The following is a 12,741-nucleotide window of genomic DNA, read 5'->3' as shown; positions in this document are numbered from 1 at the left end:
TGGACAAAAGTACAAAGAACATGCATTACCTCAGATTACACAGCTGACAGCTCACAGTAACTTCCAGATGGGCATGAGGCTGTGTGCGCTAACATCTTCCCGATTCCTCTGATGAAAAATAGTAATTTTCCTACTTATTTTGAAATGCTGCCCCTCAACGAGGCCAAACTTTCATCAGTAAAACACCACCCATCCGCATTCCACACTGCTTCACACATTAAATGCTCGCTTCCGTCTTGAGACTCAGGGAACACCGTGACAGGAAATGAGGCCATCATCGGGGGTGGCAATGGGACTGACGATTCACCGTGATAGAGAAGAAACTAAAAAAAATATTTTTTTTTAGTTTCTTCTCCCATTAGATTAACAAAATGTTTAGGGGTATGTGTACCCCTACGTCCCCCCAGAAAAGAAAGCACTGAGAACATGTGAAACGCAATGTGCCATGCATCAGAAACAAATGAGTTATTTGTCAGAGCCTCCTAGATCAACTGAGCTACTCTGAAGATGATGTCCCAATTTTTCCACTACATTAATAACCAGTTCACAGACTATATAGTTCCTTACGACTGCCAGTCCTTCCTGTTGTTGTCCTGTGTGCTTTGGAGCTGAGGAAGCTCTCTCTCCTGCTAAGAAAGCAAGGATGCGGTAAAGACGGAAGGGACATTGGAGCCTTGGAATGATGCCCTGGACAGCTGAACAGTTGTCCATCCTACAAGCCCATCTGTGCTGTGTGGAAATAGTCAAGGGGACAGATTTGGGTCTTTCAAAACTGGTTGAAAATGTGATTGGCATTCATTCAGAACTCTCTCTGTGTGAACTTGACCACAGAACAAAAGTCCCCCCTCCCAACACGCTATGAACATCTCATCACACCATGGGCACAATGAGTATTCTGTCCTTTAGATACTCTCAGAGTTTACAATTTGCTAGAAAAAACCTAGATCTAGATCTTCAGCTCGGGAAGGTGAATAGCCATCAATCTGTCCAGGTTCTTATTATATCTACGGTTTATTTCGCGTATTTTATTATCTCCCCCCACCCCTTTCCCTTGGCGGAATGTGTTTGCAAGCCTATGTGCATCTATGACCAAACTGCAAGTAAGGCCAATGTAATGCATGGCTAATGCATATTTTATGAAGAATGTAATGTTTTACATCAATATGCTGTATTGATAACATAAAACAATAGCTGCACATGCAGAAAAACAAATGTTTCAGCATAAATCACTATAAATGCTCAGCCTGCCTGACAGCTCGTATATTGTTCTCGTTTATCAATCAATATGTCAAGATACCCTGTTGCACAGGATTGAATTGAAACTATTGTCAGAGATGTCTTTAACTCCTTCAAAATGGCATCTGCTCGCTCGGCTCGCTCAAGTTCACCTTTTAAAGATATGCTTTCCCCAGGACTGTTCACTGTCCATCAGTGATGCAAAGTAGGTCAAAGGTTAATGATTCTTAATTGGGCTTCATTAAGAGATAATGCAGCACCTTGAGTCCTCTAATTATGCCCGAGTATTGAACAGCAAAGTCATAACATCAGGCGGTAATGAAGTAGAAGTCATGCATTCTCATGCACGGGCGCACTTCATGACTTGTTATGGTTCTCTGTGTTGTCTCCAGTGAGGTATAAAGTGTGCCACATATTAACAGAACAGACTTGGGATGCAGCTTTTAAAAGTATCTTAAACACGTTCTTTAAATGCCTGATAAATGGTTTGTGAGCGATCGGGTTGTCTCCTAAGGAAAGACGTGTCCTTTCATAGTTTACCACTTAGGTAGATTCAGACAATGGCTTGCAAGACGTTCTGGCACAAGGATGAACTCAGCCGGGGGGGGGGGCAGGGGGGAGTGGGAATGCACAGCTTGAGAATTGCCTCCCCAATCTGTTTCGCCATTAGTTAAAATAGTCTATCATTTAATTTAATGCATGCAAGTTGCCTTCCACCAGAAAACAAATGTAAACACAGCAAAACAACAATGCCATCATTTTAAAAAGTGGTGGGTTAAAGAAAACAGCTATAAATCTGAGTTGGAAATAGTTGAGACTCCCTGGTTGAATAAGAAACAGGGGTGGGGGTTTTTTTGCATGGCAAGTAAAATAAAACTGAATTGGTGGCAGGTGAGCTTCTGTATGGAGGACATTCCACAACCGAGGGGGCACTGTTTCCAAATTCCTCTTTGTGAAAACAATACTCATCTCAGATAGTGGTTGTAGCTGGAGCAGAGCCTGTGATCTTTATGCACAGGCAGGTTTGAACCGATGCCTAACTGCCAACCTTTCAAAGTTGTGACGATTTGCTACACGGTAGACAAAAACCAAATGGCAACAGCCAATCAGGCAAATGGCAAAATTCCTACTGGGCCCCTACTAAAAAAACAGACGACCTGTAGACAGGGATAGCAAGGCCAAAGAACAGCCCTAAATATAGGGTGGGAGGGCGGGTGACCCGATGCACGTCACAAGAAAGAGAAAGTTCCCAGCGACGTGCAGCAGCTTAAATAGCCCCTCGGTAGCCAATAGACAACCCAACCGGCCAAATTTCTGCCCCAGCAACCGAGGGGCAACCAATGGGGTGATGTGGCTATCCAAATGGTCCCGGCCCACAACAGGGAGGCAGTCTTGGTGATCTCACTACTTAACTGGAATTTTCAGTTTTATGATCTATTTTTTTGATATTCATCATAGTATTTAAGCAAGAGAGCAAATGCCTCCCATTCACTTTGGCTCTAATGTTTTTTATACAAATAAAATTCTAAATTGATTCATTTTTTTGTGTTCAGGGACATGAATATGTTTCAGCCCTGTTTGTTTGTTTGCCTATCTATTGATTTCAAAAGAAGGAATATGGAGGTGAGAGAGATAAATGAAAGGAAATGTAAAATACTTTATTAAAACAGCAAATGTAGTTCGAGGAAGCAAGTGTAAAGTGATGCACAGTGCAGTAAACACACACACAAACATATACACAGGGACACAGGTGGCACTGTGGTCTAAACCATGCGCTTGCTGATCATAAGGTTTGCAGTTTGAATCTGTGCGATGGGATGAGCACTGAGCCTGTTAGGCTTGCCGATCAGAAGGTCAGCTGTTCAAATCCCCAAGATGGGGTGAGCTCCCATTGCTCTGTCTCAGCTTCTACCAACCTGGCAGTTTGAAAGCATGCCATTGCAAGTAGATAAATAGGTACTGCTGTGGCAGGAAGGTAAGCAGCATTTCCGTGCTCTCTGGTTTCCATCACAGACTTCTGTGGCATAGACGTGGTTTAGTCATGTTGGCCACAGGACCCGGAAAGCTGTCTGCTGGCTCCCTCGGCCTGAAAGGAGAGATGAGCGCCACAACCTCATAGTCTCCTTTGACTGGACTTAACCATCCAGGGGTCCTTTACCTTACACACGCACACCCTCTAATTTCACATACATGTGTGAACTGCATTGACTGACCAAGAAAGAGACCTTGAGGTCGCAGCAGATAGTTTGATGAAGGTGTCAGCTCAGTGTACAGCAGCTGTGAAAAAAGGTGGATTCCATGTTAGGGATCATTAAGAAAGGTGTTGAAAATAAAACTGCCACTATAATAATGCTGTTATACAAATCTATGGTGCAGTCAAACTTGAAATACCAGGCAGAGTTCTGGCTGTCCCGCCTCAAAAAGCTTATTCTAGAATTGCAAAAGATCAGGGTGTTGGACTGGGGGTGACTTTCACCTGATCTGGGCAGGCTACCCATATGTTCTTGTTAGAGCACAAATTTGGTTTATATTTAGTCATACAGAAGCCTCTCTGGTAACATTGGTTGGCTATGTTTCACTATAAACACTGACAAGCTGAAATAATCCTTCAATGTTCATATTTCAATATTTGCATACTTTTTTGTTTAATAGGCAAATTGCAGAGCATTTTGGTAATAAAACCTATTCCGTGTGGAAACATAATTCTGTGGTGCTATTTCCAAGTTTTTGTTCAACTGCAGAAAAGCAGTTCTGAAGACAATAACAGGAAGTGATATGGCAAAAAAAAAGTCATTTGAAGCTGTGCATGAAAGAGATTAAAAAAAAAACGAGGCAAGCTTGCAGTTTCATAATGTGAAGTGCGCAACTGGAATATTACATCTCAATTACACTTCAGTGTAATTGCAACCAAAAGTTAATAAACAGAAACAGCTCATCCCAACTGTAGTTCAGGGCAGCATTTTAAGAGACATATTGGACATCTGCCCCTTCAAGGATGTGAGCAGTAAGTAGAAGATGATGTTCTGCTGCTGTTTTCAGACTTTTTCTGTAGCCCACTCAGGATTGTTCTGTAACAAGAGCAAGGGAGGGTGTTCGAAAAGGGGCAAGGGGCTGCCAGCTCTGCAGGCAAGGGGTGACATAACTGTGAGCTCCATAGGGATGCTGAAGAAAGAATGTACAGTGGTACCTCAGGTTAAGTATTTAATTCGTTCCGCAGGCCTGTTCTTAACCTGAAACTGTTCTTAACCTGAAGCACCACTTTAGCTAATGGGGCCTGCTGCTGCTGCACCGCCGGAGCCTGATTTCTGTTCTCATCCTGAAGCAAAGTTCTTAACCTGAAGCACTATTTCTGGGTTAGCGGAGTGTGTAACCTGAAGCGTATGTAACCTGAGGTACCACTGTAGTTGGTCATGGAGCTGTGGACCCCCAAAAGGTTGAAAAACTCTACTATAGCTGATTCAGATGTCCAGATCAACACAGAAAGGAGGAGGGAGCTGAATTGTGGGAGCTGCCCCTGCTCCCAAACCTCATGTGACCTTCTGCATGCCCCAGTAGTGTAATGGCTATCAAACTACTGCAGAGGAGGAGGAGAACTTGTGCGTGTGACAGAGATGGGGATTGAGGGACACTGTGCATGAACTCCTTTGTGGATCCATAGTGTGATCTATGGTTAGAGTAGCAAACAGGCCTGGGAAGGCCCAGATTTAATACTCTATTCAACCATGAGGTTCACACATTTATCTTAGGCTAGTCACTGTATTTTAGGTTAATCTGCCTCACAGGGTTATTGTGAAGATGCAGAGTAGTGGTGATAAACCATGGATGAGCTCCTTGGAAGAAAAGTGGAGAAATGAATGCATGGACAAAATAATAAAGTCAGGCTCCAATGTTATGCATCCACACCAGGCCTCTCAGTTGCAGAAGAGAATCGTTTCGCCAAATAAATAAACATGGGGGAGGGTGAACATGAACATGAAATTTATTACAGTCAGAGACCGGCTTGAGAAACGCAAATGGAACTACAATCCCAATAGCAAAACAAACATTTAAAACAATATACAACAATGGATTTTAAGTTTAAAAGTGTGATAGGCATTGTTGTTGTTGTTTAGTCATTTAGTCGTGTCTGACTCTTTGTGACCCCATGGACCAGAGCACGCCAGGCACTTCTGTCTTCCACTGCCTCCCGCAGCTTGGTCAAACTCATGCTGGTAGCTTCGAGAACACTGTCCAACCATCTCGTCCTCTGTTGTCCCCTTCTCCTTGTGCCCTCCATCTTTCCCAACATCAGGGTCTTTTCCAGGGAGTCTTCTCTTCTCATGAGGCAGCCGCAGCCAAAGTATTGGAGCCTAAGCTTCACGATCTGCCCTTCCAGTGAGCACTCAGGGCTGATTTCCTTAAGAATGGATAGGTTTGTTCTTCTTGCGGTCCATGGGACTCTCAAGAGTCTCCTCCAGCACCATAATTCAAAAGCATCAATTCTTCGGCAATCAGCCTTCTTCCAGCTCTCACTTCCATACATCACTACTGGGAAAACCATAGCTTTTACTAGAATCATAGAATCATAGAATCATAGAGTTGGAAGAGACCACAAGGGCCATCGAGTCCAACCCCCTGCCAAGCAGGAAACACCATCAGAGTACTCCTGACATATGGTTGTCAAGCCTCTGCTTAAAGACCTCCAAAGTAGGAGACTCCACCACACTCCTTGGCAGCAAATTCCACTGTTGAACAGCTCTTACTGTCAGGAAGTTCTTCCTAATGTTTAGGTGGAATCTTCTTTCTTGTAGTTTGGATCCATTGCTCCGTGTCCGCTTCTCTGGAGCAGCAGAAAGCAACCTTTCTCCCTCCTCTATGTGACATCCTTTTATATATTTGAACATGGCTATCATATCACCCCTTAACCTCCTCTTCTCCAGGCTAAACATGCCCAGCTCCCTTAACCGTTCCTATATGGACCTTTGTTGGTAATAGGCATATAAACACATAAAAACTTTAAAATAGACTACCTTAGAGAAATGACCCAAAGTCGCCGGGTTTGGGAATTTTCTTAACAGACTAGATTGAATTGGGTTATAGTCTGCGCCTACAGATCTGTGCACAGAATCTGGCAACAATCCGGGTCTTCTTGTGGTCTTTGGGGGAGAGTGTATTTGATAAGCATGGCTCATATTTTGTTTCTGCAAAAGGGCCAAGGAAACATGACCTGCTGGACAGAATTGTCTATTTTCAGGTGTCGGGTGTGCCAAATTATTTTCTGTAATTTATAGCAATTTTTTTTAAAAAAAACATGCACATAAATAGCTTTGCAAGTCCACTACTCTGTGTGATTCACACATGCCATGAGCAGCATGGCGTCCACTTAAAAATACAGCTACATGGAGGCTGCTCCCCATGGCAATCTGTTCATATAAACTGGCTTCCCATGAGGTTCTGGCTGCTTCTGCCATACCATTGAAAAGCCTCTTTGCTTGCAGTCTGAGATCATGTGGTGTGGGAAGCTGCTCACACAAATGGCTTGTGGGTTGAGCATCCACATGGCAAACTATTACAATGATGCACAAATAGAAATTCAGTCTTTGGATTAATTGTTACCATCAGCAGTTTAGCAGGTTGATTATTTAGCTCCCATAATCAGACTGGATTTGTGGGATTTGAAACTGATAATAACGCATGAATTGAAATTCCACCTTCAGGTTCAGTTGTTTTTATCACAAACGTAAGGGGACATTTGACAGGTTACTTTCATATTTAAATCGATTCAAAACCAATGCAGATATCAACTCAGCTGAACGTTTCTGCTTAGAAGGTCTGCTGGAAGAGGAACATCTTCAACAGGCACTAGCAACACAACAGGTGAGGCACCTGTCTGATAGACAGCAGGAGACAGTTTGAAAGAGTAGGTGCTGCCACAATAAAAGCCCCATTCTGACATCCTGATAGGATGGTACCTACAAGATGCCCTCTCTTGCAGAATGCAGTGATAGGTGGGTATCTAGGTATCCTAGTCCCAAGCTGAATGAGGCTTTCTACACCAACACCTGTATCTTGAACATAACCTGGTAGCTAATTGACAGCCAGTGCATTTCCCCCCCTGGCAGCAGCATAATACAGTGACACTATTCTGCCCCAGCGATCAGTCGAGCAGTTGCATTTCGTACTAACTGCAGCTTCTGGACTAGAATGTGCTGCAGTCATCCAGTCTAGGGAGCCTACCAGTGCATGGGTGCTAATGGTCACAGCAACAACCACACACATGGATCTGCCAAAACTGTTCAGGATTGTGAAAAGACGTTTCTAATTAAGTATGCACAAGTAACTCCAGATGTAAGAATGTCTCGCCGCGAGTTCCCTCCTGCATTTTGCTAGCCACTGCGATTTGGGTACCGATCTCTGTTGTGGTGCGCAAGAAAGCTTGCAAAAGTTATTGTTGTTGCCTTTCACTTCTGAAAAGCTATGGCAGCCTCCCCCTGGGAACCATTTCCCTCGAGCGCAGCAGGGGGACTGGCTGTTCCCAAAGGAGAATGTGTGCAATGTATCAAGATAAAGAGTGATTCCTGGCCAAGTGATGCTGATCCAGGAGCCCGTTCCAATGTAATGTTTGCCGAGAGGAACAGCTGGCAGGGATGTAGCCTTCTTGTCTTCCATCTTTCCTGGCAAGCCAACGGGGGCAATCAGTTCTGGAGGAACATTTCCATATCAAAGCACCAAACTACACACTGCATGTAACCTGCTGTTACATATTTCTCAAGAGTAAGCTCAGAGTAAGCTTGGCGCCAAGCTTACCACATGGAATTGCATTTGCTTTATTGCTATAGATTAGATGTTTCTGTGCCCTCCCAGTTGCGTGCTGAGTTCCTGCCTCCCCCCATGGAAATAAAGACACAGGACACAAGAATTCAGGTTAATGGGCCGAATTAGGCCCCAACTTTATTGATTACAGGGATTGAGCAGTATTGGCTTAGGCATTGGTCCTAACAACTAACCAGCTTGAGGGCCGGTAAGGGTTAACCACCAGTGGGAGGAGTCCTGCTGAGGCACGTCAACTAGGACCTCCCCCCAGGGTCACTGCGTGGGGGCATGCCATTGGCCCACATCTCCTTAGGCTTAGGACAAGGCCACGTCCCCTTTACCGGACTACCCTTTGTTTGGGGGAAGGTGATGGTGCTCCTTCACCCCCCCTTCATCTGCATAACAATAAGCAATACCCCCACCAATGCCTAACCGCCAATACCGAGCAGTTGTGACGGTTTGCTACAAGGTAGGCGAAAACCAAGTGGCTGGTGCCAATCTGCCAATTGGAAAAATTCCTACCAGGCTCCTTGACGGCGACCAACCAAAGTTCATAGCAACGTCAAAAACCTAGCCTAGAGGGTGGGAAGGGAGGGAAAACTGGGTCAGCTGCAGTGAGAGAAAGAGGGGGAGCCTCGGCAGCGGCAGACCTAAGTAGGCGAGGCCACGCCCCCGGAGCCAGCCTATTGGCTGACCCGGGGTATGACGCGCCCGAGGATTCCCTCTGCTATCGCGTGGGCTGGAGCCAGCCCCCGCGAGTGTGGGGAAGGGGCGTGAAGCCCGCAAACCCACCTCCTCCTTATCTTGGAAGTGGCTTAAGCATGGGGTCCCCTGATCTGGATCAGAACTGCGGTGTGTGGGGAGGGAGGGTTTAATCTTTACTTCAACCCAGTTGAATCAAAATTCCCTGCTCCGTGTGCTCCTGCCTGATCCAGATTGGGGAACATCATGCTTTCATTATTTTTTATTTTTTGTGGGGAGGTCACAAAGCCATCAAATATATAACAACAAAGTCAATCCAACAAAACGTGAAGTGCCGTGGTAACAGGGCAAAGCTCCTGTAGTGCCTTAGCCCCTTTTTTGTCCTTTGGGTATTTATTGGTTAAATGTATACCCCCCCCCCACTTTCCCACTGAATAGCACTGAAAGTGGCCCACAATGTAAGTGCAACAAAGAGCAGCAAACAGCAATCACAACCAGTGTAAATACCTGAACACAAAGCAGGTAAGCCATCAATACAAGTCAGGAGGAGGGAAAGAAGCAGTAACAGCCGTATTTGTCACATATTTGCAACTCGGGTTTTGGGGGCCAAAGGCCTGTCTAAAATGTATTTGCCTGCCAGTAGAATGTCATTTGAGAAACAGCATGTGCTGGCCTTCCTGTACTCTAGCATGGAGTCAGAAGAAATAGGATCTACCTGAAAAGAGGGCGGATGGCACACACTTAGATGATGCCTCTTTTGAAAAATGTGGCTCTGGGAAGATTTGCACTGATCATATCTGCTTGTTCTGCTCCCCCTTTTCTCTTCTAAACTCCTCCCGAGCAAGGCCATTCCCCCACAGAGTGTGAAAGGCAATTAGAACTTCTTTTCAATTACAGCCGCAATGTATGCAACACCAGCTCCTGTGAAACTGGCCAGCTAAACTGCAGCCCGTAATTGCCTGTAATTGCAGTAAGTGCCTCTCTTGTATTGTCACTTCTCTTAAATTAGCGCCATACAGGGAGCCCTGCTGGAATGATTAACAATGTGATTCATAAAATAGGCTTCAAGTCATGGGCTCGGCTCCTTTGTATGTGTACAACACCACAATGGAAGTGTTATTCCAAGGAGGCCTTCTGGTATCAAAATGGAGTCTTGAGTCCTGTGGGCAATTACTGGCATTCCACACACACACACACCCCACCTATTTGGCATCACTATTTGGTTCAAATTGGGATAAGTTGACATGAACGCATGTAGAAATCCAAATGCAGAATGATCGCGAAAATGTAGCCTTTTAAAGAAGGGGAACAACTGACATGAAATGTTCCGGTAAACATTTCAAAAAAAATATAAATTATGGCTACACTGAATGTTCACCTGGTTTGTGGGGAGGGGGGAGGAATTATTTTTTTAAAAAACCCTTCTTTATCTTCACCTTTTAAAGAAGTTGTTCACTGCCATTGTTCTCTTGAAATGCTTCAGAGCAGGCACAGACAAACTCTGGCCCTCCAGATGTTTGGGACTACAATTCCCATCATTCCTAGCTAACAGGACCAGTGGTCAGGGATGATGGGAATTGTAGTTCCAAACATCCGGAGGGCCAGAGTTTGCCTATGCCTGCTTCAGAGCATTCCCCCCCCTTCAAATAATCACACCTTTTTCTTTACCTTCCTAATCATATGGATAATCACAGTCAGCTCTGACACCATAGTGCAGTGACCATGTCACTGAGATCCAAGAAAGGTATGGGGGCCATGTTTCCTATTCAGTCACATGAGTGATCCCAGCCAGTTGAGTCGTAGAATCCTAGCATTGGAAGAGACCCCATGGGTCATCTAGACCAACCCCCTGCAATCAGGAATCAAAACTGAAGTATCCCTGACAACTTCCGCTCAAAAACCTGCAACGAAGGAGAGCACACCACCTTATGAGGTAGTCCGTTCCACTGCTGAATGTCTCTTACTGCCAGAAAGTTCTTCCTAATGATTAGTCACAACCTCATTTCTTGTAATATGATTCTCTCTAAAACACCTTTCCGGAGCATCACATTACAGTTGCTTTTCCAATTGTGAAATGTGATACATGCAAGCAGAGGCAGCGGGGGATATATATAAATGTTCTATCACGTCTTTAGCTGATAGATTTATGACAGTTCAATCAGTAGTACAGGACTCTCTGGTGTATTCTCCGTACCCACAGGGGCAAGACAAATTTCAGGAAATGCAATGCCCTTTCCAGGCAACAATCACTTCTCACTGCAAAAGGGCCTTCGCTGGAGATATCAATGGCAACATCTAATTATAAAGAAGGAAATATCAGTGTTTTGCCTTTAATGGCTAGCAGCAAGGATGCATTAAATCTAACTTTATTTGACAAGGACTGCTCAAAATTATCTCCTACAGAAATGTACTAGCAGAGAGCAGGAGACAACATTTTTATCAACGAAGCAAGCAGTAGCAGGCATTAAGCAATTTGAGAAATATAGTAGATCATATAAGGTATCTCATTTCACATTTACAACAACTGCTGCTGCTGCTAACAGAGGTGCCAGGTTGCCTTGGAAGAGGCACTCTGGAGGAGCCAGCTACTGGACGACCGTGATGTGATGTCACATGATGTCACAATGATTTGTGATGCATGCAGGGCCGCCTCAAGATTGAGGAAGCCCAGCCCCCTTATAGCAAATATTGAGGGAGCCACGGTGCTTTCAGCCTCCTAGAGTTGATGAGCCTGTGTGCTAATAAGATCAGATCTGGACACAAAAGAAAAGAGTGTCAGATTCAACTAAATAGTTGTGTTAGCAATAATGCAATGGGGCTTTCCCCGCTCTCCTCCCCCTGCACAGACACCCCAAATAGTGTGGGGGTGCCAGGAGAACCCCAGAACAGCCCATGGGGGGGAGATTAGAAATACTTGCACTGATGGAGTGATATCCATGCAACTTTGAATTCCACCCATAAGTATTATGTAAGTGTGTGGGTTTCCCCCCCATGAACACAGAAGCACATGCTAACTGTATTGTATTCCTGAGAGAGCAATGAATGAACATTAACAGCAGATTGTTTAACTACTTGGATTCATGTTCAAGCGATTGCAAACAATGACTAATCCAAGAATTGTGGCTCATTCATGCTATCTCTTTGAAGAACGTAAGATTACACCATAGCAGAGGGAATTCATAGCCATTGTCTTTTATGCCAAGATTTTAGGTCTGAGGTTATGTAGAGCTGAGATCGGATCCCAGATATGTGGGGCAATCATGATTAAATTATTTACAGATTTCCTTTGTGACATAGTTCTAACCCCTGCCTCCCCTCCACTTTCCCCCAGAAGCTGGGTTTGAAGTGTGTGGCCCACTGATATAATAATTCTACAAGTAAAGGTAAAGGGACCCCTGACTGTTAGGTCCAGTCACAAACTACTCTGGAGTTGCGGTGCTCATCTCGCTTTATTGGCCAAGGGAGCCGGCGTACAGCTCCTGGGTCATGTGGCCAGCATGACTAAGCCGCTTCTGGTGAACCAGAACCATGCACGGAAACGCCGTTCACCTTCCCACCGGAGTGGTACCTATTTATCTACTTGCACTTTGACGTGCTTTTGGACTGCGAGGTTGGCAGGAGCAGGGACCGAGCAACGGGAGCTCACCCCAGGGATTCGAACCACCAACCTTTTGATCGGCAAGCCCAAGGCTTTGTGGTTTAGATCACAGCGGCACCCGCATCCCCATTCCCAAACTGCCTCAGAATGAATAGAAAAACTGTCATAGCTCAATAGTATACCACTTGGTTTGCATGCAAAGGTGAGAGAATTTGATACCAATAAGGTACCGGGTTCAATCACTGTCACCTCTAGGTATGGCTGGACTTAAAACCATTAAACCCTGGAGAGCTGCTTCCAGTCAATACTGCATTCGATAGACCAGTGGTCTGAATTGGTAGAAGTCAGTTCCGTCGATTTCCAACATTTCCAGTGTTAATATACATAACACTGCTGATCGCCGAAGAATTGAT

The 12,741-nt window shown here is 44.8% G+C and overlaps 1 protein-coding gene across 2 annotated transcripts in view; it reads left to right on the top strand.

Annotated features, from left to right (window-relative positions):
- The window catches only part of TAFA1 (TAFA chemokine like family member 1), a 355,184-nt gene that overhangs the window by 122,717 nt on the left and 219,726 nt on the right, over window positions 1–12,741 (top strand). The gene's annotated exons all lie outside the window — the stretch shown is intronic.

Source organism: Podarcis vaucheri (genome assembly GCF_965113315.1).
Source record: "Podarcis vaucheri genome assembly, chromosome: 2".
NCBI classification, from domain to species: Eukaryota; Metazoa; Chordata; class Lepidosauria; order Squamata; family Lacertidae; genus Podarcis; species Podarcis vaucheri.
The sequence above is the reverse complement of the archived record's forward strand: the minus strand, read 5'-3'. Positions and strand labels throughout refer to the sequence as shown.